The 27,063-nt window shown below is 42.1% G+C and overlaps 1 protein-coding gene and 1 long non-coding RNA gene across 3 annotated transcripts in view; one reads left to right on the top strand and one right to left on the bottom strand.

The window, feature by feature from the left end:
- Positions 1 to 2,682, bottom strand: part of TBPL1 (TATA-box binding protein like 1) — a 39,253-nt gene extending 36,571 nt beyond the window's left edge. Inside the window, exon 1 of one of the 2 annotated variants that reach the window (XR_008698346.1) lies at positions 2,495 to 2,682. The gene's annotated coding sequence lies outside the window, so the exon portion shown is untranslated. The remainder of the gene's footprint in view (positions 1 to 2,494) is intronic. The other variant, XM_055535683.1, reaches the window with a different exon arrangement.
- Positions 2,683 to 2,874: 192 nt separating this feature from the next.
- The window catches only part of LOC129620037 (uncharacterized), a 28,247-nt gene continuing 4,058 nt past the window's right edge, over positions 2,875 to 27,063 (top strand). The window contains exons 1-2 of the long non-coding RNA XR_008698347.1: positions 2,875 to 2,919; positions 5,327 to 5,685. This is a non-coding gene — a long non-coding RNA (uncharacterized LOC129620037). The remainder of the gene's footprint in view (positions 2,920 to 5,326; positions 5,686 to 27,063) is intronic.

The raw sequence follows: 27,063 nt of genomic DNA, 5'->3' as shown, positions 1-27,063 counted from the left end.
GTCATATGATACAACCAACAGTTGTTGGTTCAGAATGAATAGAGAACATCTAACATGAACACTCCCTTCTCAATATAAGCGGAGGGATACAGAAGGAAAATGCAACAGACAAAGTAACGTTAATGAAAAGGATACACAGGCCAAGGACATATGTTGAAAACTCCCTAAGAAACAGAAATAATACAAACAGCATAAGGACTCATTTTTGATTGGGACATGATTAGGTGAAGAGAGGAACTAAGATAACACAAAATGCTGCAAGTATTGGAGCAGATGGCAGGGAAAGCGGGGATTGTTAATAAAGGTAGAAGCTGAGGTAGCTGGGGCTTAAATCCTTTTCCTCAAACACAGAAGGGGTAAAGGAAAGAGGCAGCAGCAATTAAGATCTAAATGAAGTGAGTGTGACGGCAGCCCTGAGGCAGAGGGAACTCACTGAATCTCACAGGAACCAAGAACATCCTCCAGCACCTCAAGTGCCATCATCCCCCAGCACAACCTCAAACAAGAGAGTAAGCCAAAGTCCTTGACTCACTAATCTACAGACGACAATATTAGGTTTTTCTTCTCGAGGTTTAAAATGCAATTTTAAGTTTCCCAATGTTTGTACTTCCCGGGCATCCCAGGTGGTGCCAGTTGTAAAGAATCTGCCTGCCAACGCAAGATGCGGGTTTGATCCCTGGGTTGGGAAGATCCTCTGGAGGAGGGCATGCAACCCACTCCAGTATCCTTGCCTAGAGACTCCCATGGACAGAGAGGCCTGGCAAGGTGCAGTCCAAAGGGGTGCAAAGAGTCAGACACGACTGAAGCAACTTAACACACACACAATATTTATATTTTGCATGTTTGTTAAAGGTATCTTCCCACCTCTTTGCACATATATGAAATTGGTTTAACAAGAGATACTGTACCTCAATTCCATGAAAATACCCGAGTCAAAAACTCGATTCTGACATCAACCAATCAAGAGCACAGAGCAGCAGATCATAATAGTCTCGGAGACTGACTTTGAGGGCAGAGTACAAAAGCAGGGGTTTGGGGGAGCAGGATGAAACGTTTTTACTTAAGACAAGCCAGACTTAGGGGAAAAGTGAGAGGGGAAAAAAAGTAAGGGACAAACAGAAACCATGGTTGACATCATTGCTTCTGTGATTTATCAATTTTCTTTTCATCTTTAATCTTCAATTAAAGAGCTTTGTTCCTGCTGGACACAAAAATAGTATTACTGTAGCATGCGTATATGGCCATTTCAGTATGCCACAGGAAAACCTCATTTACTGACCTAGAAAGGTTTGGGAAGCATAAAACCATTAAACAGAGGCCTAAGGCCTAATGAGATGGCACAAACTGGTAAGCAAGATATCAGCTGTGAATAATTCTTTCAACTAGAGTGATGATAAAAGTCCTTTTTTGATTTAACTGCCATTTTCTCAAACTTTCCAAAAGACTGCATGCAGATTATGCTAAAATAGCTAAACCTTCTCATATTTCTCTTTTTCAATTTCCCCACGGAAAATGTCATTCTTTCTGCAAACAAAAATCACACCAAGCTTGTTTCCTTTTCTTTCCTTGAGCCAATTTTAAGTCACTCTCCTTAACTCTAAATACACAAGCCCACGCTGGTCAACTGCCAGTGTCTCTCTAGAACTGCAGGTGACAGATGCAGTCAGAGAGCTCACAGACGTGGATTGGCTGCGGTCTGAATCCTATTGCAATGAACACACTGACAGAGCCCGCAGAAACACATCTCGGCAGAAGGAGAGAGTTTAAAAACCGTCATTTCCAATCGAATTTACTTTTAGACCTCTTACTGGCTATTATCCTCTTACCCCGGTTCTCAACCTTGCTTAGCCCTACGTCCTACCCATTTTATTCTCCTCAGTTCCAGATCCTTCATCAAGCCTAATTCTGGTTAATACTACTACTACTACTAACAACAACAACAACAAAAAAAAGGTGGGGGGAGGTGCTGCAGGCATTGTCAAAAGTAGGAACCGACCAAGGTGCTATTTGGGAGCCTTTCCGCCGCGGCCGAGGCCGCAGGAAGTTTTCTGGGAAGCAACGGACCCTTTTAGCATCTTTGCACGATTTCCCGTCCCCTGGGTGAGGGCTCCACAGAGAAAGATGGGGAATCTCCCTTCTCCAGTCTTCCCCACTGGTGGCTAACCCAAGAAATAAAAATATATCTTTTCTTATTCTACATCCCGCCGGATAACGTTCCCAGGCAGTGACGCCCCACCCCCACCCCGTTATCCCAGACGAGATCCCCAAATATCACCCCGTCCTCCTGAAAGCTGGACCCTCCCTCGGCCGCTGGACCAATTTTCCGCATCGGAGCTTCTCTCCCCCCAGCCCCGGCATCCGCCCCCGCACACTCCATCAGGAGCACGGCCGCGGCTCCGCACAAGCCCGCCCCGCGCCAAGACGCCCCGCAGCCGGCACTTGGGCAGCCCCGAAGACCGCGCTACCCCCCGCCCAGGGTCGCCGACCGGGTTACCGTGGGAAGAGCGGGCGGCGGCAGAGGACGCGGCGGCAGCGCTGCTGCCGGTTGCGGCGGACGCGAAGGATAAGCTGGAGGATAAGGATGATGATGAGGCGAGCGCGCTCCCCAGTCTCCATGGAACTCCCGCCCCGGCCGGTTGCTAGGAGCCCCCAAGGCTCGGGCTCCGTCTTTCGTGCTTTGTTGTTCCGGGTACAGGGCGGCCGCTGCGTCCCCGCGACAATAAATAGACCAGACGCGGGGGAGCATAGAGACAACGCGCGGCGGCTAGAGCGCCGCCGGACAGGGCCCTCCTGGGTTCCTCGCTAGCCAGTCATATCCGGCTCTCACTGCTCCCGTCACTTTCCCCCGCCCTTTCCTCCACTTTCCCTTCCTCCTTCCTGGTGTCCGGGTCGGCCCGGCCTGCCTAAGGGCTTGACGAGGTGGGGCTAGTGGGGAAAGGTGTGGAATACGCTAGACTTGTTTTGCTTGAGAACCGCCTGGAAAGATTGCGAAAAAACTGTGCATCCCTTGTACATTTTTAGTTAGTAGTTACACATGAGTACGTAATTTCTGGCATACAGTGTAATATAAACGGACTTTAGGGTTTTTATTTTGAGGGGTGGGGGTGGGGCAAAACCTTGCCACTTCTGTTAGCTCATTAAATTCATGGAAAAGGTCCACCATTCAATATAGTTAGCGAGGCTGGTCCTCAACAGCTAAAAGTTGTTTTCTAATTCTGACGAATACATTTTCTGTCTTGGAAAAAGTCCGACTTCGCTTTTTCGGTTAAAACAATCGCGTTAATTTAAGTGATCAAGCTCTCGTGAAGGAATGCTAATTCTAGTCCTAAAATACAGTGATAGGATATGTCAGGTAAAAGAATGGATAGATAGATAGATAGGTGATAGATCATGCAGGGGGGTTAGGTCGCATTTCTGTCGCCTTTCCCTTTGGCAACCATACTCAACTTGGGTTTGCGGTCAGGACTCTGCCTTGGAAGCCGGGAAGCACTTGAGAGGCTTTTAAGCCGCGTAGCTGGATCCAAGAAGGATGGGAGGAGGGAGAGGGCGGCTGCACTCTGGGACCGGGGTGCTGGGCAGAGGCGGCGGCGGCTCTGCTCACACGGAAGCCGGGCGCCTGAGGACTGAGGCCCTTCTGCAGCTCCGCGCCCAAGTGGCCCTGGAATGACCCGGGGGACTCCGAGAGGCGCACACTTCGCCAGTTTGAACGGCCGCGCTTGGGCCCTCGGGGCCCCTCGGGGGCCACTTGAAGGGTGCTGCCTGCGAGAGCGAGACGGGACTAACGGTCCGGGAGCTCCAAGCAGCGGCGCGAACACCCGCCGCGCCCCCGAGTCCCACTCCCAGGCCGGCCGGCGCAGGCCTCTGCTTAGAGTTGGGCTGCAGTTAGAAACCTCCCTGGATGAGGCCAGTGGGCAGCTCTAATTTTAATAAAAGGCCCGAAGGGGCTCATGAATACCTGGCCTCTGGTTGGTGTGCATCCGGCATGAATCATGCTAATACCACAGTCCTTTTTGAAAGAGATGACTTGGGCTGACTTCTGAGGGGTTAGGGAGTAGGCAACCATTTGAGTATTTCACTACTTACGGGATCTTCAAGGATGGCTATAGATCTCTTCCTTCCCACTCTGAATATTCAGTAAAATTGTGAGAATTTAAAGGCACTGTATAATTATGCAACTTTGGTCTGTTTAAGTTTCTATACTCATTTATTCTTTGAACAGTATTAAATAATTATAGCTTGTATTAGGTGTAATGAAGACAAACAAGCTATCTGAATGGGAATGGAAGGGGTGCACAGTGTTCCAGGCGGAGAGAACAAGACAGGCTAGAGCTATCTGTGTGGGAGATTGCAGCCATGAAATTAAAAGACACTTACTCCTTGGAAGGAAAGTTATGACCAACCTAGACAGCATATTCAAAAGCAGAGATATTACTTTGCCAACAAAGGTCCATCTAGTCAAGGCTGTGGTTTTTCCAGTGGCCATGTATGGATGTGAGAGTTGGACTGTGAAGAAAGCTGAGCGCCGAAGAATTGATGCTTTTGAACTGTGGTGTTGGATAAGACTCTTGAGAGTCCCTTGGACTGCAAGGAGGTCCAACTAGTCCATTCTAAAGGAGATTAGTCCTGGGTGTTCATTGGAAGGACTGATGCTAAAGCCGAAACGCCAATACTTTGGCCACCTCATGCAAAGAGTTGACTCATTGGAAAAGACCCTGATGCTGGGAGGGGTTGGGGACAGGAGGAGAAGGGGACGACAGAGGATGAGATGGCTGAATGGTATCACTGACTTGATAGACATGAGTTTGAGTGAAGTCCGTGAGTTGGTGATGGACAGGAAGGCCTGGCGTGCTGTGATTCATGGGGTCGCAGAGTCGGACACGACTGAGCGACTGAGTTGAACTGAACTGAGTAGCCTGGATTGGGGCATCATGATCAGTGCAAGGGGAAGCGGACATGAGGCAAAGTTGACAAGAAACTAAGGCTTGAATGTTCAGTGCCTTGCAGACCATGTGTAAGAGAGTTTGGATTTTCTTTCAAATGCTGGGGGAAGTGAAGGGTTTTAAGTGGTAGAGTGGCATGGTCTGATTTACCAAGGAAATGGCAGGAGAAAGGCTCTATTCCAATGATCACTGCCACCGTGGATAAGTTAGCTTTACGGTAACCATGACTAAGGTCTTTACGTGTCACCTTCCTTACAGGAGACCAGCAATATAGCTGGTATCAAGCATGTCAACTGCTTTGGACTCCCCTTTTGTCACAGAGAGTTCAGAAATTTGCCTCATTATAGTATTTCCTCATTCTGGAATTGGGTTTGATTTTACTGCAGGCACCATTCTCTACAGAGAAGGAAATGGCAGCCCATTACAGTATTCTTGCCTGGAAAATCCCATGGACAGAGGAGCCTGGTGGGCTATACAGTCCATGGGGTTGCAAACAGTTGGACCTGGCTTAGCGACTAAATGCCGATGACCATTCTCCCGACGATGACCATTCTCCCGACGATGACCATTCTCCCGACGATGACCATTCTCCCGATGATGACCATTCTCCATAGACTTGTTGAATGCTTTAGCTGAAACACCATTCTACTGACCAAGAAATTCATTTCAAGATGAAAGAAGACAATAAAGCCCATGGGCTGCACTGGTCTTATAATGTGCTCCATTTCCATTAGTCAAGATCCAGGTAAGGCTATAATATTATTTATTATCCAGGTGCCAGGAAAAGTTAGAATATACAGCATATGTTCCAAAACAAGACTTTTTAAAATATATATTATTTATTTTAATTGGAGGCTAATCACTTTACAATATTGTGGTGGTTTTTGCCATACATTCACATGAATCAGCCATGGGTGTACATGTGTTCCCCATCCTGAACCTCCCTCCCACCTCCCTTCCCATCCCATCCCATCCCATCCCTCAGGGTCATCCCAGTGCACCAGCCCTGAGCACCCTGTTTCATGCATCAAACCTGGACTGTTGATCTATTTCACATACGATGATACACGTTTCAATGCTATTCTCTCAAATCATCCTACCCTCGCCTTCTCCCACGGAGTCCAAATTCTGTTCTTTATAGCTGTGTCACTTTCGTTGTTTTTCATATAGGGTCATTGTTACCATCTTTCTAAGTTCCATATATATGTGTTAATATACTGTATTGGTGTTTTTCTTTCTAACTTACTTCGCCCTGTATAATAGGCTCCAGTTTCATCCACCTCATTAGAACTGGCTCAAACGCATTCTTTTTAATAGCTGAATAATATTCCATTGTGTATATGTACCACAGCTTTCTTATCCAGTCTTCTGCCGATGGACATCTAGGTTGCTTGCATGTCCTGGCTATTGTAAACAGCGCTGCAATGAACACTGGGGTACATGTGTCTCTTTCAATTCTGGTTTCCTCGGTGTGTATGCCCAGCAGCGGGATTGGTGGGTCATATGGCAGTTCTATTTCCAGTTTTTTAAGGAATCTCCACACTGTTCTCCACAGTGGCTGTACTAGTTTGCATTCCCACCAACAGTGTAAGAGGGTTCCTTTTTCTCCGCACCCTCTCCAGCATTTATTGTTTGTAGACGTTTTGATAGCAGCCATTCTGACCGGCATAAGATGGTACCTCATTGTGCCAAACCAAGATTCTTGATTAATACAGAAATTGATATTTAGGCTGGTAAAACAGTAAGCTTTATAAGTTGGATAAATGCTGTTTAAAATGTGATATAAAGGCAAAAGCCCATCTGTAAACTGTACTGATCAGCAATGAATTAGGTATAGAAATCAAGAGGAACATTTTGAGACTTTCAGTAATCTGACATTACTGTTACATATAAACATGCAACTTTGTATTTATAGAAATATTTGTGTTGGGTTGGTAACAAATCTGATCCTTTACCATAGTTATGCCCATTAAGGCTCCAGTTTTATGAACTTAGCTAAAAAAAATCTGGCTATTGGAATATGTTGACTTATCTCCTTTAGTGCTTTGATGTAGAAAAACTGTTCATCATAGCCTTTCTGAAGAGGCAAGCGGTAGTGGAATGGTACTTAAACAGCATTGTTAAGAGGAGTCCTTTTTGCCAGTGGTTTAGTTATCCTACACTAGTAGAGATCAGATAATATCTACTCTGCCAATTGAAACAACGAAATTTTCTACCCCACGTGAAGTTAACACATTAACTATGAATGCAGTGATCAAACAGAGCAGTGGTGTCAGGGATCCTCATTTCTCAGAATTCTTCTTGAATATCTCCTGTTATACACTCTGTACCCCAGTTGAAAGAGTAATTCCTCCCAGTTTGCCAGTTAAGTAGTGTGCAACTTATGGGACAGAGTCTGATACTGTAACCTGATTTTATGATGCCAGCTGTTCCCTCCCTCTGTGCTCAGATAGTGTCTGTGGCAAAGACAGTGCACAGGGATCTAGGGAGATTGATGGAGTTGCCAGGTTAGTTTCCAAGAGGTAGAAACAGGAAGGGCAGAGTCCATATTCAAAGCTTACGTCTCAATGAGATTTCTGATAACAAGCTAATGGATTTCCCCCAAATGACATTGACTGGCAGCCAAGTAAGTTTGAAGGTGTTGCCAGAAAGTCCTCACTCTGGCAAAAAACATCTACCAACCGGTGTACTGCCTCAAAGACAATGTCCCATTCTCTGTCTCTGTAGGAAGATGAATTCAATTGCTGAGGCAGTCCCAAGAGATTCCTTCTTAGCACTCCTCTAAGGCAGGGTCTTTGAGGATAATAGATAAAAAAAGTCTGGACACTTTGATTGGCTCACCAGAGATCTCAGTTCTCTGCTTGTTACTCTGGTCCAACAGGATATGATGTGATCTCACGGCTATCACATGTTGTGTCTCCTTTTTGCCCTTTCTCATTAGTTTTTGTTATCCCACCCCCACCTCCTTTATTGTATATTTGTGTATTGGGAAAAATTTATTATTCATCAGTTAGCTACATCTGGACCTGTTAAGACTGACTACACCCAAAAACTCTGAATTTGTGCTGGATATGACTTTGAGTTTTCTCCTCCCACTGGGTAGGAATTGAGTAAATTTTCAATTTCTTATGAGATCATCACTTTATGTCAAGAGAAACTATAAATATGGAGAAAACTATGTGTGTGTATGTGTGTGTGTATTGTGGAGCCAAGGATGATGTGAAGGGAACATTTATTGTTTTATCAACCCAGAACAAAGGTCCAACTTGCCAACAAAGGTCCATCTAGTCAAGGCTATGGTTTTTCCTGTGGTCATGTATGGATGTGAGAGTTGGACTGTGAAGAAAGCTGAGCGCCGAAGAATTGATGCTTTTGAACTGTGGTGTTGGAGAAGACTCTTGAGAGTCCCTTGGACTGCAAGGGGGTCCAACCAGTCCATTCTAAAGGAGATTAGTCCTGGGATTTCTTTGGAAGGAATGATGCTAAAGCTGAAACTCCAGTACTTTGGCCACCTCATGCAAAGAGTTGACTCATTGGAAAAGACCCTGATGCTGGGAGGGATTGGGGGCAGGAGGAGAAGGGGACGACAGAGGATGAGATGGCTGGATGGCATCACTGACTTGATGGACGTGAGTTTGAGTGAACTCCAGGAGTTGGTGATGGACAGGGAGGCCTGGTGTGCTGCAATTCATGGAGTCGCAAAGAGTCGGATATGACTGAATGACTGAACTGAACTGAACAACCCAGAACTGCTCTCTTCTTTTGGGAAGAGTACTCTTTCCTTCTATTTGGGGCAACAATTTCTACTCTTTACCTACCTCCAATCTAATGCGAGTCCAACTGGGAGGTACAGTAGCCACAGTGGTTGACAGAGCGATGGGTTTCTGAGCTGAGGTAGGACGATTATATAATAACTGTACTGTGATTGAGTTATGACTCTTAGTTCCAAATTCACTCTGTGTGCCTGTTCTATGAAGGTGGGTTTTGACACAGTAAACATTCTTCTTTTGTTAACTATCACAGTGTTAAGCTTTGTCAGTAGAAAAAGTGCTGGAGTGACACTGAAGGAGGAAAAAATTTTGTTCCCCTGTCAGGCACCTGAAGCATGGGAGACTTTTCTAGCATCCACCTCTGGCAGCACAGTGGCTTCCCCAGCTCCTTTCAGGGGTCTGAAGGACAGTCAAGGGTAAAGGAAAATCTTCTAAGTGGGCATAATTTGAATAGTATATTTATCTGCCATGTCTGGTGTGAGAAATGACCAAAATGGGCAGTTGCTAATGGTTTTTCTAGATGGAATGGGACTGGAAGATTGGAGATGAGGACGTATGGGAAAGAAGTATTGAATATGGATGGATTTCTCTGAATGGGCGCAGACTGTGAAGATACTTGTGTCTTATTTGGATGTACAGTAAGGGTACCTGCTGTAGAGGAGACTGTCAATAGTTAGGTGGACAAAATGGCACACTCTGGATTTGCCCAGCCACCTCAGAGCTTGCTCTGTGGGCTTGTGGACCGAGTGGCCGGGGCGGTAGGGATGCAGGCTGTGCATGTGCTCAGCAACCTGGATTTTCCCATGGTAAGGGTCATCTTGCTGACACTGTTGCCAAATGCCTAATTTGTCAAGAGTAGAAAAACAACATTGAGTCTCTGATATGGCCCTGGTCCCCAGGGTGATGAACCAGCCATCTGGCAGGTTGATTACATTGGACCTCTTCCATCATTGAGAGAGCAAAGATTCATCCTCATTAGAATAATTACATGTTCTAGAAGTGGTTTGGCCTTGACTACTCATAATGTTTCTGCCAACACCACTGTGAAGTCACAAAGTGGTTTATCTACCACTGGTGTATTACACACAACACTGCATCTAATCAGGGTACTTGGTTCAGAGCAAAGGAAGTGTAGCTGTGGGTCCATGTCTATGGAATTAACTGACCTTACCACATATGCCATCACTTGGAAGCAACTGGCTTAACTGAACTTTAAAATGACTTACTAATGACACTGTTATGGTCAGTTGGGAAGCAGTACTCTGGAAAAATAGGATTCTGTTTGACCGGATTATGTTTTGAATCAGAGACCATTATATGGCTTTCTCCCTCTCATAGGCAGAATCCATTTGAATCAAGGTGTGGCAGTGAGTGTCTCTTTTCACAATTTCACCTAACAGTCTGCTCTGAGGATTTTTCTTCCCATACCCAAAAACTTTGCTGCTGCTGGTATAGAGATCTTAGTCCCCATGGGGAGAATGCACCTTCAGGATATGCTATGGTTCCACTACATTGAAAGCCGAGGCTACCAACTGGTCATTTGGGGTTCCTTATGGGATAATCTGCAGGCTGGAGTGATTGGTCCTGGTTACCAAGGGGAAATTGGCTTGCTTATTCTACACAGTGGGGGCAAGGACCAGAGTCTGGAACCCAGAAGATTTTCCAGGTAACCTCTTAGTACTTTCATGTCTAATATCAAGGCTAATGAAAAATTAAATCAACAAAAAATAAAAAGTAATTTTCTTGAGGACTCAGAATCTTTGGAAATGAAGATTTGGGTCATTTCACCAAGCAAAGAATCCCAACTGGTTGAGGTTCTGATTGAAGGCAGGGGAAATACAGAATGGGTAGTGGAAAATGAAGGCCATAGATATGAATTATGGTCTCCTGAACAATTATAGAACCAGGGACTGCAGTATCTTTGTATGTTATCTGTTAGCTTATTATATCCATATGGTTATTTGCATTTAGTAATCATTCTCCTTTATCTCCTCCCCACTTTTATATTGAAGCTGTCAAGGTTGCATTCATTTTCTGCTGCTGCTGCTGCTAAGTCGCTTCAGTCGTGTCCAACTCTGTGCGACCCCAGAGACGGCAGCCCACCAGGTTCCCCATCCCTGGGATTCTCCAGGCAAGAACAATGGACTGGGTTGCCATTTCCTTCTCCAATGCATGAAAGTGAAAAGTGAAAGTAAAGTCGCTCAGTCATGTCCGACTGTTAGCGACCCCATGGACTGCAGCCCACCAGGCTCCTCCATCCATGGGATTTTCCAGGCAAGAGTACTGGAGTGGGGTGCCATTGCCTTCTCCAATTCATTTTCTAGGCCTGCTATAACAAAGTACCACAAACTTGGTGGTCTAAAACAACAGAAACTTATTCTCTATTTTGAAACCAAAGTATTGGCCTGGGTTTCAAGGATTCTCAGCTCTGTTAGGTTTTATCATTGAATCTCTATCCATATAGTTTGTTTTAAAATGACTATGTAATCTTTCATTCTACCAGGTGATACATGAATACACTTCCCAGTAGACATTCAGACAACCCACACGAAGTGAAGTCTCCTTTAGTCTGCCACCTCCTGCCATCCTATTCCTAACCAGACTTAACACTGTAGCGTGACATCTCCTTTGTGTGGTTCAGAAATTCCCCACTGCTCTAGACTTCTGGCATCATAGACTTCTTTTCAGTGCTCTGAATTAATTTTTATATTTTTTCATGTTAATTTAATTGGATTTTCAAAGACTAAGGAGGTAAATATGTCTTCAGATCACCTCCTTGAAATAAACTTTATTTGGTCATTGGATAAATAATTCAATTCACGACTTAGATAAATAATATTATTTTGAAATATATAAAATAATCTTGAAAATGTATGTTGCCCTCTAGTGGTGAAAAAATTGTGTACTTTATTACTACTCTAGAAATTTTATGCCATTTAGCCATTAGTTAAGTTGGGGGCTTCCCTAGTCACTCATTGGTAAAGAATCCACCTGCAATGCAGAAGCTGCAGGAGGAGAAGGTTCAGTCCCTGGCCGGAAAGATTCCCTGGAGTTGGGCATGGCAATCCACTCCAGTATTCTTGTGGGCTACAATCCATAGGATTGCAAAGAGTCAGACACGACTGAAGCGTGTTAGCATGCATGCATAAATTGGGGGAGCACAGTGGAAGTTGATGCAAAAAGAGCATCCTTAGAATTGTATTGTTTAAAAGAGGAGTTAAGGTATGTGTAACATTAGGTATCAGAGAAGGCAATGGCAACCCACTCCAGTACTCTTGCCTGGAAAATCCCATGGACGGAGGAGCCTGGTAGGCTGCAGTCCACGGGGTCGCGAAGAGTCGGGCATGACTGAGCAACTTCACTTTCACTTTTCACTTTCATGCATTGGAGAAGGAAATGGCAACCCACTCCAGTGTTCTTGCCTGGAGAATCCCAGGGACGGGGGAGCCTGGTGGGCTGCCGTCTGTGGGGTCGCACAGAGTCGGACACGACTGAAGTGACTTAGCAGCAGCAGCAGCAGCAACATTAGGTATTGTTAAGTTGTTAAGTAAGATTACTAGAAGACTACTGCTATTATAAACAGTAGAAAATAGACTATAAATTCCCATCTGCTTCTGCTGCCGTGTCCGACTCTGTGCGACCCCATAGATGGCAGCCCACCAGGCACCCCCGTCCCTGGGATTCTCCAGGCAAGAACACGAGTGGGTTGCCATTTCCTTCTCTAAAGCATGAAAGTGAAAAGTGAAAGTGAAGTCGATCGGTCGTGTCCGACTCTTAGCGACCCCATGGACTGCAGCCTACCAGGCTCCTCCGTCCATGGGATTTTCCAGGCAAGAGTACTGGAGTGAGGTGCCATTGCCTTCTCCAAAATTCCCATCTTGTAGAAGGCAAAAATTAAAGAACAAAACAAATAATTAAACGGATATAAAGAAAGTCAAGAGAAAAGAAACATATAGTAAAACAAAAGAGAACATAAAGAGAAGAAACACGTTCTAAATTTCCAGTAAGCATAATACACATAAATGGCTTAACCTCACATGCAAAAAAATCAGAAAATATAGTAATAGATTAAAAATAGTTCAACTATAATCTGTGTATAAATATATTAAGATCACCAGTTTTAAAATGAGACTTTTCTGGTGGATTAAAAAATTAAAAAAAAAAGAGAAACTATATTGTTGCCAAAATATTTTTTATAAAGAACAGAAAAAATGCAAACTAAAAAAATGCAAATGGCTCCAGAAAAATATTAACCATTAAAAACTAGTAGCCATATTGGGAAGATAAGCACAAACTTAATAGATATATGATGAGAAATTGACAAATTTATATCAGAGGTGATATGCTAATAAATCTCTGAATTATTGATAGATAAAGCAATAACAATTAATAGAGCTACAGAAGTTTTAGCTAACACAATTAACAAGCTTTTTACTTGGTCTAAGGAATAAAGCCTGAAAAGTCATTAGGGAAGTATCAAGTTAGAAAAGAAAGACAGAAGAAACCCCAAGAAAGCTGAAAAAAAGACTAACCTCAAATGGATCCAAATGTATATGTAATGCACCAAGACATTCTCTCCTAAACAATGCTACAGAAGACATTATAACTTCTCTGTTTCCCCTATTTTAGACACCATGCAGACTACTATCTTTCTATTATTTTTTCTTCAGAAGAGCTATAACATTATTGATTAGGTATTGGTTTTCCCCCTGAAACCATGCCATGATTGAATTAGAATGTTTTTGTATTTGTCCTAGGAGCAGCTGTTAGAGTTACTTTCATTGGGAATTAATTATTTCTGGTTTTCCTCTGAGGTGGTAGTTTTATACATAATGATTGGTTTTAAGTACATTTTCTAGGATCTGGGAATTAAACACAACAAGTGTTTTCCAGCTCATGTATAACCTCCATCACAGTCTTCTTAATTTGGTTTGCCCAGGAGACCTTCAAACATTCAAAGAGGTTTGCTGAACTTGTTTTCTTATGTTCTATCTGGAAGATGCTGGGAGCACCTCACTTCATGCCCTTGCTCATCTTACTCTTTGCCTGTGCTTGTCAGCTTACTCCTGAAGGCTTTGTCTCATCATCCTCCTCTCTCAGTAGATTCAAGTTCAGTGTCAAGTCAGCTTTGGAATCATAAATCAGAGCTTTGAAGAGACTTTGGAGATTAATTCAGTTTCATAAATAAGACAATGAAGGCCCACACTTATTTTTTTTCCCACTAGTTTCCTTCAGAAACTTGGTCCTAAATCAGTTGATTTTTTCCCAACCCCACTACTCATTCAGTAATACTGAGGATTTCGGCCTTGAAAATACAGAAGAGAAAACAAGAAACGAGGCTGCCACCATGTGGTATGATACTTGAACAGAAAGGAGGAGTTTATTCAGAGAAATCTGGGAATTGGGAAAATTATGCAAGGTGAAATTTCCATTAATTAGAACAGTAATTACCAACTCTTGGTAATTACAACTTTTAGACCTAGCAACCTGGAGAAGGGCGTGGCAACCACTCCAATATTCTTGCTTGGAGAATCCCTTGGACAGAGGAGCCTGGAGGGCTACAGTCCATGGGGTTGCAAAGAGTTGAAACAATTGATGCAACCTAGCACAGGCAGTCCTAGCCATGGAGCTGCCTGAAGTCCCAGGAAGATATTATAATTGACCCATGTCCACAGATTGAAAGGCCCTTAGTCATTGTTTATTGTTCAGTCCCTCAGTCCTGTCCAACTCTTTGAGATCCCATGGACTGCAGCAGACCAGGCTTCCCTGTCCTTCACTGTTCTGGAGCTTGCTCTAACTCATGTCCATTGAGTCGGTGATGCCACCCAACCATCTCATCCTTTGTTGCCCCCTTCTCCTCCTGCCCTCAATCTTTCCCAGCATCAGGGTTTTTCCCAACATGCTGGGTCTTCACATCAGGTGGCCAAATTATTGGAGCTTCAGCTTCAGCATCAATCCCTCTAGGCTCCTCTGTCCATGGGATTTCCCAGGCAAAAGTACTGGAGTGAGTGGGTTACCATTTCCTCCTCCAGGGAATCTTCCTGATCCAGGGATCGAACCCATGTCTCCTGCATTGGAAGGTGGATTCTTTACCACTGAGCCACCAGAGAAGTCCAAACCTATGGGTCTGTCCTACCTCATTTGAAATTAATGAAGATGGGTAAGAGGTACTATATAAGAAACTCTTTTCCTGCTACTCTAATGGTTAGAAATGGGCTGTCCCTGTATGATCACTTAACGTTCCTAAAGAAGCCTAATAATCTCAAAGGCCCAATTTCTTTTATTAATATATTAAGCCCATTTTATGTTTTTCAAACTTAAAAGTCTAATATATTTGAAATAAATTGTACAACACAGGTTTGACTAGATGAACCCTGGCCTCATGATTACAAACTTGAGCTCTGGAGGCAAACCTATTTTGGATTCAAATTCCAGTGCCACCACTTATATGATGACTTGGTAAAATTATTCAACTTCTCCAGTCTCAGTTTTCATCTGAAAATGGGGCTAGTAATCCCTACTCCCTGAGCTGTGGCAAAGATTACACAGGAAGAGGCATGCACAGAATTGAGCAGAATGTCTAACTTAGTTAATGCCTAACATTTACTTAGTGCTCCATAGATGTTAAGCTGATAAAATCTCATGGAGGCAGAGATGTGAGTACAACTAAAATTTTAATGTGAAGCTATCAAATTTCTCAAAAAAACCACAGAACTTCTATTGAATTTTTAAATGCTTTCTCAGATAAGATGTCATCCTAAAAAATCTTGCCATCAGGATTTCACAAAGGCAGGACCGTAGTTGAGGCACCACATTTTTTGCCTAATACATGGAATTTCTTAGCACATTACACAAAAATTAGTCTCTTGGCGATAAAGTCAGGCTGAGTTAGTGAAGAGCAGAAATTTTCTAGTTAGTTGGTCTTACGTTCAGGTTTTTAGATCCATTACTTAATAGCTGTGTGTTCTGGAACTTCATCGTATGCTTTTTAAAATAAAAAGAATAGTAGCATGTAGTTAGTTACCTGATGGCTCAATGGTAAAGAAGCCACCTGCCAATGCAGGAGGTGCGGTTTGATCCCTAGGTCAGGAAGATCCCCTGGATAAGGAAATGGCAACCCATTCCAATATTCTTTCCAGGAAAATCCCATGGGTAGAGGAGCCTGGGGGGCTACAGTTCATGGGATCACAAAAGTACTGGACACCACTTAGCAACTAACAACAAAGCAAGTACTTACATAATGCTTATATATAACAATGAAGATTGTGTCATCCTGCATCAGGGAGATAATGTGTGTGAGCATCTGTCCTAGAGCAAGTCTCAGGAAATGTTTTTCGTTGCCTTGAAATTCTCTGAGCATGGTGGTAGTGATGGTGGTGTCTAAAGAAACCTTAGGGTTTAGATACCTGGGGAGGTGATTTGCAAATCCATTTTGCATGATGAACATACAAATACGAACACATAAAGAGAATGGTTTTGACAGTGTTCCAATTATCAAGATATTGCTGTCAGCTCCAAATCCATCCTTTTGCTTGCTTAGCTCTAAATCCAGTGTTCTGGAGCTGGGTTTTATAAGCATCTCTCCTTTGCAGCTGATGGGTTATTAAGCTTTGTCAGTAGAGGGCGCTGGAGGGACATGGCAGGCGGAGGAGTGTCCTTTGTGTTCACCCATTCGTGCTCCTTCTAGCACCTCTTTCCCTGGGCCAGCTTCGGCAGGCCAGGCTCCTGCAGCATGTGTGTGTGGAGCCTACAGAGTCCGGTGGCCAACAGAACACAGCACCTGCCTGCAGGGGTCTCTACCCAGCATCTCCTATGGTGGCTTTACACCAACTTCTGAGATGCAGTACCTCTTGTGGATGACTTCCCCCTCTTGTGGACAGCTTCCCTTGCAGAATTCCCAGAAGCGGAATTCCTGGTGAGTCTTAGCCAAGGTTTGCAGTTTGCCAGCCTGGGGTGTTTGCGTGCACCCCAGAAAAGTGTTCCTGGCTTGCTGGTTCCAACTGAAATTCCTTGCTTGCCAGCCTCTGCTCCAATCACCTGTGGATCAGAACAGCATCCAAATCTTCTCTGTCCAGTGGATTTCTTTAGTAGTAGAAGCTGAATCCTGGCCTTGGGAAGGGGGCCTCTCTTCCAAGTTTGTTTCCTTTGTGGGTATATTCCATCAGCCCCAGGGTTCTCCCTTTCTAGTTTATCCTCTGCTGTAGTTAATATTCACTCTTCTTTTTTATATTCTAAAAAATGTGATCTAAAGTTAATTGTCATTAATGTATCTTAAATGATATAGGAATAAGAGGGAAGAAAACAAAAATAAGTGCTTAAAATGCATGCAAACATATTTACAACAAAACCAGGAGGAAATACTCCTAACTCTGTATCTTAGTCTAAGGAAAATGTTGACAGTTTTCGTATATTTGATATATTAGTTTCTAATTGCTGCTGTAACAAATCGCCAAACAAACTTAGTGGCTTAAGACAACCGAAATTTATTATCTTAACGGTTTGGAAGGTCAGAAGCTGGAAGTTGTATTCACTGGGCTAAACTCAAGATGTCAGCAGGGCCGCATTCCTTCTCGCAGCTTAGGGGAAAAGCAGTTTCCTCATCGATGCCAGCTTCTAAAGGCTGCCACCATGTTGGCTCATGGCTCCTTTCTACGTTCACAGCCAGCATTGGCAGTCCAGTCTCTCTCACGCTGCATCACTCATATTGACCCTTCTGCCTCCCTCTTCGACATTTAACTACACTTATGGCTGTATTTTGTTCACTTGGATGATCTAAACTAAAGCCCCCTATCTTAAAGTCAACTGCAGCCGATTGGCAATCTTAATTCTATCTGCAGCCTTAATTCTCTTTTGGCATGTGTATCAGAGAAGCAGAACCAGTAGGAGACATATATTAAGAGATTTATTGCAAGGAGTTGGCTTATGCGATTGTGGGGGCCGCCTAGGCAAGTCTAAAATACACAGGGCAGGCTGTCAGGAAGGGCGGCTGGAAATCAGGCGTATGCCGAAGTTGCTGTTCACAGGTGGAACTTCTCTTTAAGTTCTACTTTAAGATCCTTCAATTGATTGAATGGTGTCATCCAAATTATCCAGAACAATTGCTCTTACTTAAAATCAACTTTAATTGATTATGGATTTTTTTGGTTTAGTAACTGGAAACTGTAGCATTGCCAAGTTGACAGGTCAAAAAGACCATTGAAGTCCACTGTTTGTCAGTTTGGCCCACGCACACCCACCTCCATAAACCATACTTAACCTCTGAATAAAGACAGCCACAAAGTCATGCTTCCATCTGACATCACACATCCCTCATATAACCAAAACACACGAACAATTCTCCAAAAGAGGATGCAGGGTCCTAGGGTAATGGTCAGTCTTCTTTTTAATATACTTAAAACTATGATATAAAGTTAACTGTCATTGTATCTTAGATGATAAAGAAATAAGACAAACATAATGAGACAGACAAAAATAATTGCTTAAAATAAATACAAAATGTAAGAAATCTAGGAAGAAATACTTGTAATTATTATAGCCCTAACTTCTGCAGCTGGTTACATGGTTGTAGCTGGTGTTTATAGCTATCTTCCTCAACTACTCACTTCATATTCCCTTTGTCCTCTGCAAGGCACCTCAGCTAGTTGTGGTTCTTTATCTAGGCCTGAATAGAACAAAAAAGGAGATAAAGAGAGAATTCACTTTCTCTGCCTGACTGTTGAACTGAGACATAGGTCTTCTCCTGCCCTTGATTTGGGACTAACACCATTTAGCTCCTCTATGGGCACAGGATCATAAGGTAACCTATTCTACAGTGACATCCTCCAAGGAAGCTTAAACATTTGTGGGCTGACATCTCTATTAGGGCTAAAAACAACCAGGAAATTAGTTCTGTTGCCTCCAGTCATTACCCTAGTATACCCCCTCCCCTTCCTCCAGTCTCAACCATCATCTCAAGTATTCCTTTACAGTCCTATAAATAGAAGACCAGGAATAGTGGCAGGGTTGGGAAAAGTCTTTGAAGTCAGACACTGTTGGTTTATGTGGGATGTCTGTTTATTCCTCACAGACTTCCATGGAAAGAGGAAGGGTGATGCTTACCACCCCCATCCAAAATCCACACAAGTCAAGTAAGGAAGAAAAGGTCAGGACAATTGCTTACAGAGGTTGTTGTTTTGTCTCTAAGTCATGTTCGACTCTTTCACTACCCTGTGGACTGTAGCCCACCAGGTTCCCTTGTCTATGGGATTGCCCAGGCAAGAATACTGGAGTAGGCTGCCATTTCTTTCTCCAGGGAATCTTGCTGACCAGGGATCGAACTCACATCTCCTGCTTGGTAGGCAGATTCTTTACACTGAGCCACCTGGGGGTGCATAATAAATGAGACTAGATCTTGTTCCCTGAAGAGAATCTTGGGACTTCAGCAAAAGCAGTCAATTCATCAACCAGCCCATGTATGCACATAAACAAGGGAAAACAGAAGTGGAGACAGATGGCAGATGGCTGAGAGCTGACTACAGGGTGAAAGGACAGAGGCAAGGGAGGTGCTGACGGGGTTGGGAAGGCTAGACATGGTGATGTAGAGACAGACTCCGCTTTGTGGAACTGTACAGACGTATGGCTTCATAGCATCCTCTTCCCTCCCAACATTGCCCTTCCAGAAGAAAGCCTGCAGAAGCAATTACTCTTGAGCCCAAGTGAGAAGATATATTTGAGCCCTTGTTACATAGAAGGCAGCCAGAGCAAGTGAGAGGCAGCAACCAACAGAGGACCACAAGTGTAGGCAATCAATAAAGAAACATTCTCTTTTATTCTCCCTCACAACCCCCACCACCAGAGAAATAAATTCAGAAATAGATAGCGGAAGTGAAAAGTGAGACCCACTTCCCTTGACTGCAACCCAAGTAATGACCAAACTCACTGCACGTCTCTGGAGCCATGGACCATGGCTAATGAAAATATGTATGAAATGAAATTCGACTTTAAACCAGACAATGTGTTTTTTAATTACAAAGTATTGGAAATGCTGTGGTGTCTGCCCAAGATATCATTAGGGATCTGCTTCTCATTCAGAAGAGGAGATTCTGCATAGCATAGTAACAGGAGGAAAATGAAACCGGTTTCCTTTTTATCACTGTGAAGTTAAAACTATTAATAACATGTTACATGTTTATGTATGTATGCATGGATGTAAATGTGTGTATATATTAGTCTATGTGTACATATTTTTTCTAAGCAAAAAGAACTATTTGGAGGAATCTGTGGTCCATGTTTTTAATTTAAAATTTTATTTTATTTTATTCAAGTATAGTTGATTTACAACATTGTTTTGATTTCTACTGTAGAGTAAAGTGATTCAATTATACATATATCAGATCAGATCAGATCAGTCACTCAGTCGTGTCCGACTCTCTGCGACCCCATGAATCGCAGCACGCCAAGCCTCCCTGTCCATCACCAACTCCCGGAGTTCACTGAGACTCATGTCCATCGAGTCTGTGATGCCATCCAGCCATCTCATCCTCTGTCGTCCCCTTCTCCTCCTGCCCCCAATCCCTCCCAGCATCAGAGTCTTTTCCAATGAGTCAGCTCTTCGCATGAGGTGGTCAAAGTACTGGAGTTTCAGCTTTAGCATCATTCCTTCCAAAGAAATCCCAGGGCTGATCTTCAGAATGGACTGGTTGGATCTCCTTGCAGTCCAAGGGGCTCTCAAGAGTCTTCTCTTTTTTTTTTTTTTTTGTAATTTCTTTCTTTTTTTTTTAATTTTATTTTATTTTTAAACTTTACATAATTGTATTAGTTTTGCCAAATATCAAAATGAATCCGCCACAGGTATACATGTGTTACACCACAGTTCAAAAGCATCAATTCTTCGGCGCTCAGCCTTCTTCACAGTTCAACTCTCACATCCATACATGATCACAGGAAAAACCATAGCCTTGACTAGACGAACCTTTGTTGGCAAAGTAATGTCTCTGCTTTTCAATATGCTATCTAGGTTGGTCATAACTTTCCTTCCAAGGAGTAAGCGTCTTTTAATTTCATGGCTGCAGTCACCATCTGCAGTGATTTTGGAGCCCAGAAAAATAAAGTCTGACACTGTTTCCACTGTTTCCCCATCTATTTCCCATGAAGTGATGGGACTGGATGCCATGATCTTTGTTTTCTGAATGTTGAGCTTTAAGCCAACTTTTTCACTCTCCACTTTCACTTTCATCAAGAGGCTTTTGAGTTCCTCTTCACTTTCTGCCATAAGGGTGGTGTCATCTGCATATCTGAGATTATTGATATTTCTCCCAGTGATCTTGATTCCAGCTTGTGTTTCTTCCAGTCCAGCGTTTCTCATGATGTACTCTGCATAGAAGTTAAATAAACAGGGTGACAATATACAGCCTTGACAAACTCCTTTTCCTATTTGGAACCAGTCTGTTGTTCCATGTCCAGTTCTAACTGTTGCTTCCTGACCTGCATACAAATTTCTCAAGAGGCAGATCAGGTGGTCTGGGATTCCCATCTCTTTCAGAATTTTCCACAGTTTATTGTGATCCACACAGTCCAAGGCTTTGGCATAGTCAATAAAGCAGAAATAGATGTTTTTCTGGAACTCTCTTGCTTTTTCTATGATCCAGCGGATGTTGGCAATTTGATCTCTGGTTCCTCTGCCATTTCTAAAACCAGCTTGAACATCAGGAAGTTCACGGTTCACATATTGCTGAAGCCTGTCTTGGAGAATTTTGAGCATTACTTTACTAGCGTATGAGATGAGTGCAATTGTGCGGTAGTTTGAGTATTCTTTGGAATTGCCTTTCTTTGGGATTGGCATGAAAACTGACTTTTTCCAGTCCTGTGGCCACTGCTGAGTTTTCCAAATTTGCTGGCATATTGAGTGCAGCACTTTCACAGCATCATCTTTCAGGATTTGTATATATATATTATACATATATATATACATGCATTCTTTTTCATTTTCTTTTTCATGTGGTAAATCACAGGATATTTTTTCAACATGATTAATATTTATATAATTTTTACACAATAGCAAGTTACAATTTCTATTCAAATTCCCATAGACTATTAACCAGGAGACACTGGAACATATCCAGGGACATAAAACCAGGTGCAAAGATTTCATGGTCTAAAAGTATTGAAACCATAGATAGTCTGTAGTCTTATCACTGTGGAATTATATTAGAAATCAATACCAAAAGATATTTGAAAACAAGCCACATATTTTCAAGTGCAATGTGACATTTACCAAGAGAGACCTTTGATTTAGCCATTGAAAGCCTCAATAAAGTTAAAAGACTGAAAAAACACAGAAGGTGATTGCAGAGAAGAAAATGAGAAATTAATATCAAAGATACTTTAAAAACATGTACTTGGAAGTTAAATGTCCACTTTTAAATGATGAGCATATCTAAGAAGCCATAGCAAGGAAAATTAGAAAATATTTGTAACAATAAAATGAAAAGATAATTTATCAGAATTTGTTGCATGCAGCTAAAAATAATCAATGCAATTAAATACAATGTGGAATCTTTAATAAGGTATGAAAATAAATAATGGACACTAGCATAAAATTTTGTAAAATTTCAACAGAATCTGTAGTCAATAATACTATATCACATGTTAATTTCCTGTTTTTTTTTTTAACATAGTATTTCTTTTTATCCTCAGAAATAGATTAGAAGTTTCAAGCCTCATTCAAAATTAAAAAAAAAAATCACTAAAATAATAAGCTTTCTAGACTTTCAGCAGTAATACTAGATGCCAGAATAAGTGGAACTATGTCAAAGTTTTGAGTGTATATAAATTAGAAATCTAGCATTCTATTCATACTTAGTCAAATAAGTGGAACCAAAATGTCATAAACTTTTTAGCTAAGCAAAAATTCATATTTTCTAAAATACATATATTATACATACTATATAAATGTACTTAAAAGTCTTTTTACTATACTTGATAAAGGCATGAGAAAGAACAACAAAAAAAGGCATGGAGAAATTAAAAACATAAACTAAATGATATGGGAGCACTGAATATGAAATAGAAAAAGTGAAATAAATTAGATAAAAGATCATCATATAGTCCAGTTGTTTTTAAACATGGCTGCTCATTAGAATCACATCTGGCTGGTGTGGGCCATTATTAATAATGACTACAAACTGGCAAATATAAAGATGGAATTTATAACAACAAACAGTTTCTTTTTTTTTTCTTTGCTGTGCCTCACAGCTTACAGGATCTTAGTTCCCTGACCAGGAACTGATCACAGGCCACGGCAGTGAAATCCTGGAATCCTTATCACTAGGCCCCTAGGGAACTCGCCATAACCAAAAGTTTTGTGTTTTTTGGCCACCCACAGCATGTGGGATCTTAGTTCAAACCCCTGCCCCCTGCATTGGAAGCATGGAGTCTTAACCACTGGACCACCAGGGAAGTTCCCCTAATAGGTTTTTAATTTGAGAAGTAAAAAGATTCTCTTAATCAATAGTGGATGTACACACTATGTTCCAGCCAGATAAGATGTCCATAAATTTCACAAAGTTGAAAAGGCTTCATCAGTTGATGAGAATACATCTTTCAGATTTGTACCCCACATATCTTAATGAGCGAAGTCCTCACTCTTGACTAGCAAGCTGTAATCTTTTTCATAATGAATTTCTAAGAGTTTGACCTTGTAGAGGGTCATTTTCAATGTTGGGATCTCTGGAGGACTGGTTGGGTGGGATGAGGAGGTAGGCTGAAGCATCAGGGCTGTCCTTTCAGAGTAATCAGAAACACTGGTTTCTGGCTGCCTTGAAGCAGTGCTCATTCCTCTAACTTCCTAGTCCGTTGAGGTTGACAGCGGTCACTCTTCTCCTTGAACCACCTTCTTTAGGACAACAGATTCCTTCTCTTCCCATGGGTTTCTGCCCTCTCCTCTGCTGATCTCAGGACTGTTTCCTGGTATTATTTGTACACTTTAGAAGTCTCCTATTTCTGATGACTCCCTCTTGAAAAAGGGGGTTCACATATCACAATAATTTGCTTACCTGGATCACTGTTCTTTCAGCCCTCAGTGGCTAGCTCAGAGGTTGGCCAAGTCTAGGTTTTTATTCTTCCAGGATAAAATGCTCTCTTTGATATCCATCTACACAATTTGGCCCACTCCACTCCACTCCTTCTCACTCAGCTTTCTCTGCCTTTCCTCCACTCCAAATTACTTTGGGGACCCACAGGTTATTAGGTCTATACATCTCTTAACTCCAACTGTAAAGAGTTTGATTTTATTTCTCAAAGGACTTCTGAGCTCCATGCAAATCAAGAAATATGGCTGGGTATCTGTTCTACACGTTTCTCAATATTTTATAACAATAAAGCTAATCATTAAGCAATTGTGACCAGACACTTAGGGAAACTCTAGGGGATGATGATAACTAACTCTAATTGACCACAAAACTCAGCAGCTACCCAACCCAGATGCTGCCAAGGGAAATAACTTGCCTTTCATAGAAATCTGAGCAATTTTAGAGGCAGATGCTTGCAGTCTCTTTCAGTAAAAGCTGTATAAATAAGTGAAGTTACCCTGATATGGTTTGAAAGCCACTTGGAAAAAATGAAGAGATATCTTTGACAAAGACTTAAAAGAATAATATCAAGCATTCATGAAGGTTCATTGTAATAGGTATTCTTTTAGACAGTGCTAGTGATAGTTTCAGAGAAGGCAATGGCACCCCACTCCAGTACTCTTGCCTGGAAAATCCCATAGACTGAGGAGCCTGGTGGGCTGCAGTCCATGGAGTCGCTAAGTCGGACACGACTGAGCGACTTCACTTTCACTTTTCACTTTCATGCATTGGAGAAGGAAATGGCAACCCACTCCAGTGTTCTTGCCTGGAGAATCCCAGGGATGGGGGAGCCTGGTGGGCTGCCATCTATGGGATCACACAGAGTCGGACACGACTGAAGCGACTTAGCAGAAGCAGCAGTGATAGTTTGAATAGGTATGAACTTTCTGTAAAGCAATTTCACAATATTTATAAAGGCTCATTCTTGGAACCTATCCAAAGTAATAATCTAAGATGTAATCAAAGATCTAAGGATGTATAAGGATGTTCAGTACAGAATTATTTATCATAAAGTTAGAAAAAAACTTATATGTTCAAAAATGAATTACAGTTTTTCCATTAAATGGAAAATTGCCCAGTCTTTAAAAATCATGTTCTTAAAAAAAAAAAAATTGTATGATGTGGCAAAAACCCTGTTTCATAATATTAGGTGACAAATAGTAGAGTTGTTGTTCAGTTGCTAAATTGTGTCTGACTCTTTGCAACCTCCATGGACTGCAGCACACCAGGCTTCCCTGTCCTTCACTATCTCCCAGAGTTTACTCAAAATCTGTCATCCCCTACTCCTCCTGCCCTCAATCTTTCCCAGCATCAGGGTCTCTTTCAATGAGTCAGTTCTTCATATCAGGTGGCCAAAGTATTGGAGTTTCAGCTTCAGCATCAGTCCTTCCAATGAATATTAAGGGTTGATTTCCTTTAGTATTGATGATTTTAACTCCTTGCTGTCCAAGGGACTGTCAAGAGTATGAACTGTATATTCAGTATTAATCTAATTTTGTTGTTTATCAATCTGTCTTTCTGGAAGTAAACCTTTTCTTCCCAGATGGTTTAAAATGATCATAGATTATTATTATTATCAGAAAAAATTTACTAAAGATAATTTGTTTTAATTTGGCAACACCTGTTTTGAGGCTTTCTTGAACTGTGGTGTTGGAGAAGACTCTTGAGAGTCCCTTGGACTGCAAGGAGATCCAACCAGTCCATTCTAAAGGAGATCAGCCCTGGGATTTCTTTGGAAGGAATGATGCTAAAGCTGAAACTCCAATACTTTGGCCGCCTCATGCGAAGAGTTGACTCATTGGAAAAGACTCTGATGCTGGGAGGGATTGGGGGCAAGAGGAGAAGGGGATGACAGAGGATGAGATGGCTGGATGGCATCACTGACTCGATGGACGTGAGTCTGAGTGAACTCCGAGAATTGGTGATGGACAGGGAGGCCTGGCGTGCTGCGATTCATGGGGTCGCAAAGAGTCAGACACGACTGAGCGACTGATCTGATCTGATCTATTTGGGGGTAAAAGTCTTTTGTATGAGGCACATGAGGTAAAATTTTGTTTTTAAAGGTTCTCAGGGATGGAATGGAAAGACAAAAACTTGGAAACAAGGTTGCTCCCTCCCCCAACAGCTGCACAGTTATAATAATTTTATTTTTTTATGTTCTCTTTCAACCTTTACCCAAAAATAAATATTAGTTTTTTAAGTTGTAAGTTGATCCTAAAGGGGGTGGTGGTATAAATTAGCAGAGATGAGAGAAACTTGTTCATCTTAAGCCCTCATTCTCTTTCCCTGCTCAGTGATTAGACTTCCTTATATGGGCAAGAGAGAAAACAGTTAAATTTCAAATTCAGTCCAAGTAGTGATCTAGGTAATTGCTGTTGGGTTGTAAAGTGAGAAGCATTTTGACAAAATGTATGAGGAGCCTAAAACAGGTCACACTCTTTGGCCCAGAATTCTACTTTTGGAAGATGTAAGCAAAGATCCAAAATAAATATTGTGAACAACTTAGGGTTACCAAAGGGGATAGTGGGGGCAGAGAGGGGAGATAAATCAGGAGTTTGGGGTTAACATATGCACACTACTATATATAAAATAGGTAAACAACACAAGGACCTACTGTATATAGCACAGGGAACTATACTCAATATCTTATAATAACCTATAATGGAAAAGGAACTAGAAAAGAACATATATGTTAAAAAAAACTGGGTATCATGGCCTAAAGTAAAATACAATCTAAATATCTGAAACTAATAGAATTTTTAGGTAAACTGTGGATAGGATAAATAAAATTTGATAAGATATTCAATCTTCCGAAGACTCAATAAGTTTCAGAGTGCTATGCCTTTGGGCCATCATCTTTTCAGCCCTATTTTGCTTATTCAGCCACTGGAGATAAGCCCAGACTAGGGTCAGAATGGTAACTAAATAGATTTGCACATATCATTTATTTTTGAATTTTCTCTAAATATTATATTAATGTAGAAAAGAAAATCATTCTAATGAGAGAGAGAGCCTTAGAAGACATTGCATGTTCATCTTGGTTCTGTAGTCAGGGCCAGGAGAGGGTCTAAAAGTAGTTATGGTACCAACAGTTTCTGGGTCTTTCTACAGTTTGTTGAGAGTAGTTGGGCATTTTCCTGACCAAATACTAGAAGCCTGGCTCAAAAACCACATTAAGTGGTTTCTAGAGTTATGACTTTTTAGTTTAATGCTGAAAGTGAAAGTGTTAGTCGCTCAGTCATGTCC

The sequence above is a fragment of the Bubalus kerabau genome, chromosome 9 (assembly GCF_029407905.1).
Source record: "Bubalus kerabau isolate K-KA32 ecotype Philippines breed swamp buffalo chromosome 9, PCC_UOA_SB_1v2, whole genome shotgun sequence".
In the NCBI taxonomy this organism is placed as follows: Eukaryota; Metazoa; Chordata; class Mammalia; order Artiodactyla; family Bovidae; genus Bubalus; species Bubalus kerabau.
Note: the sequence above shows the minus strand (reverse complement) of the source record. Positions and strands in the feature narration are given on the sequence as shown.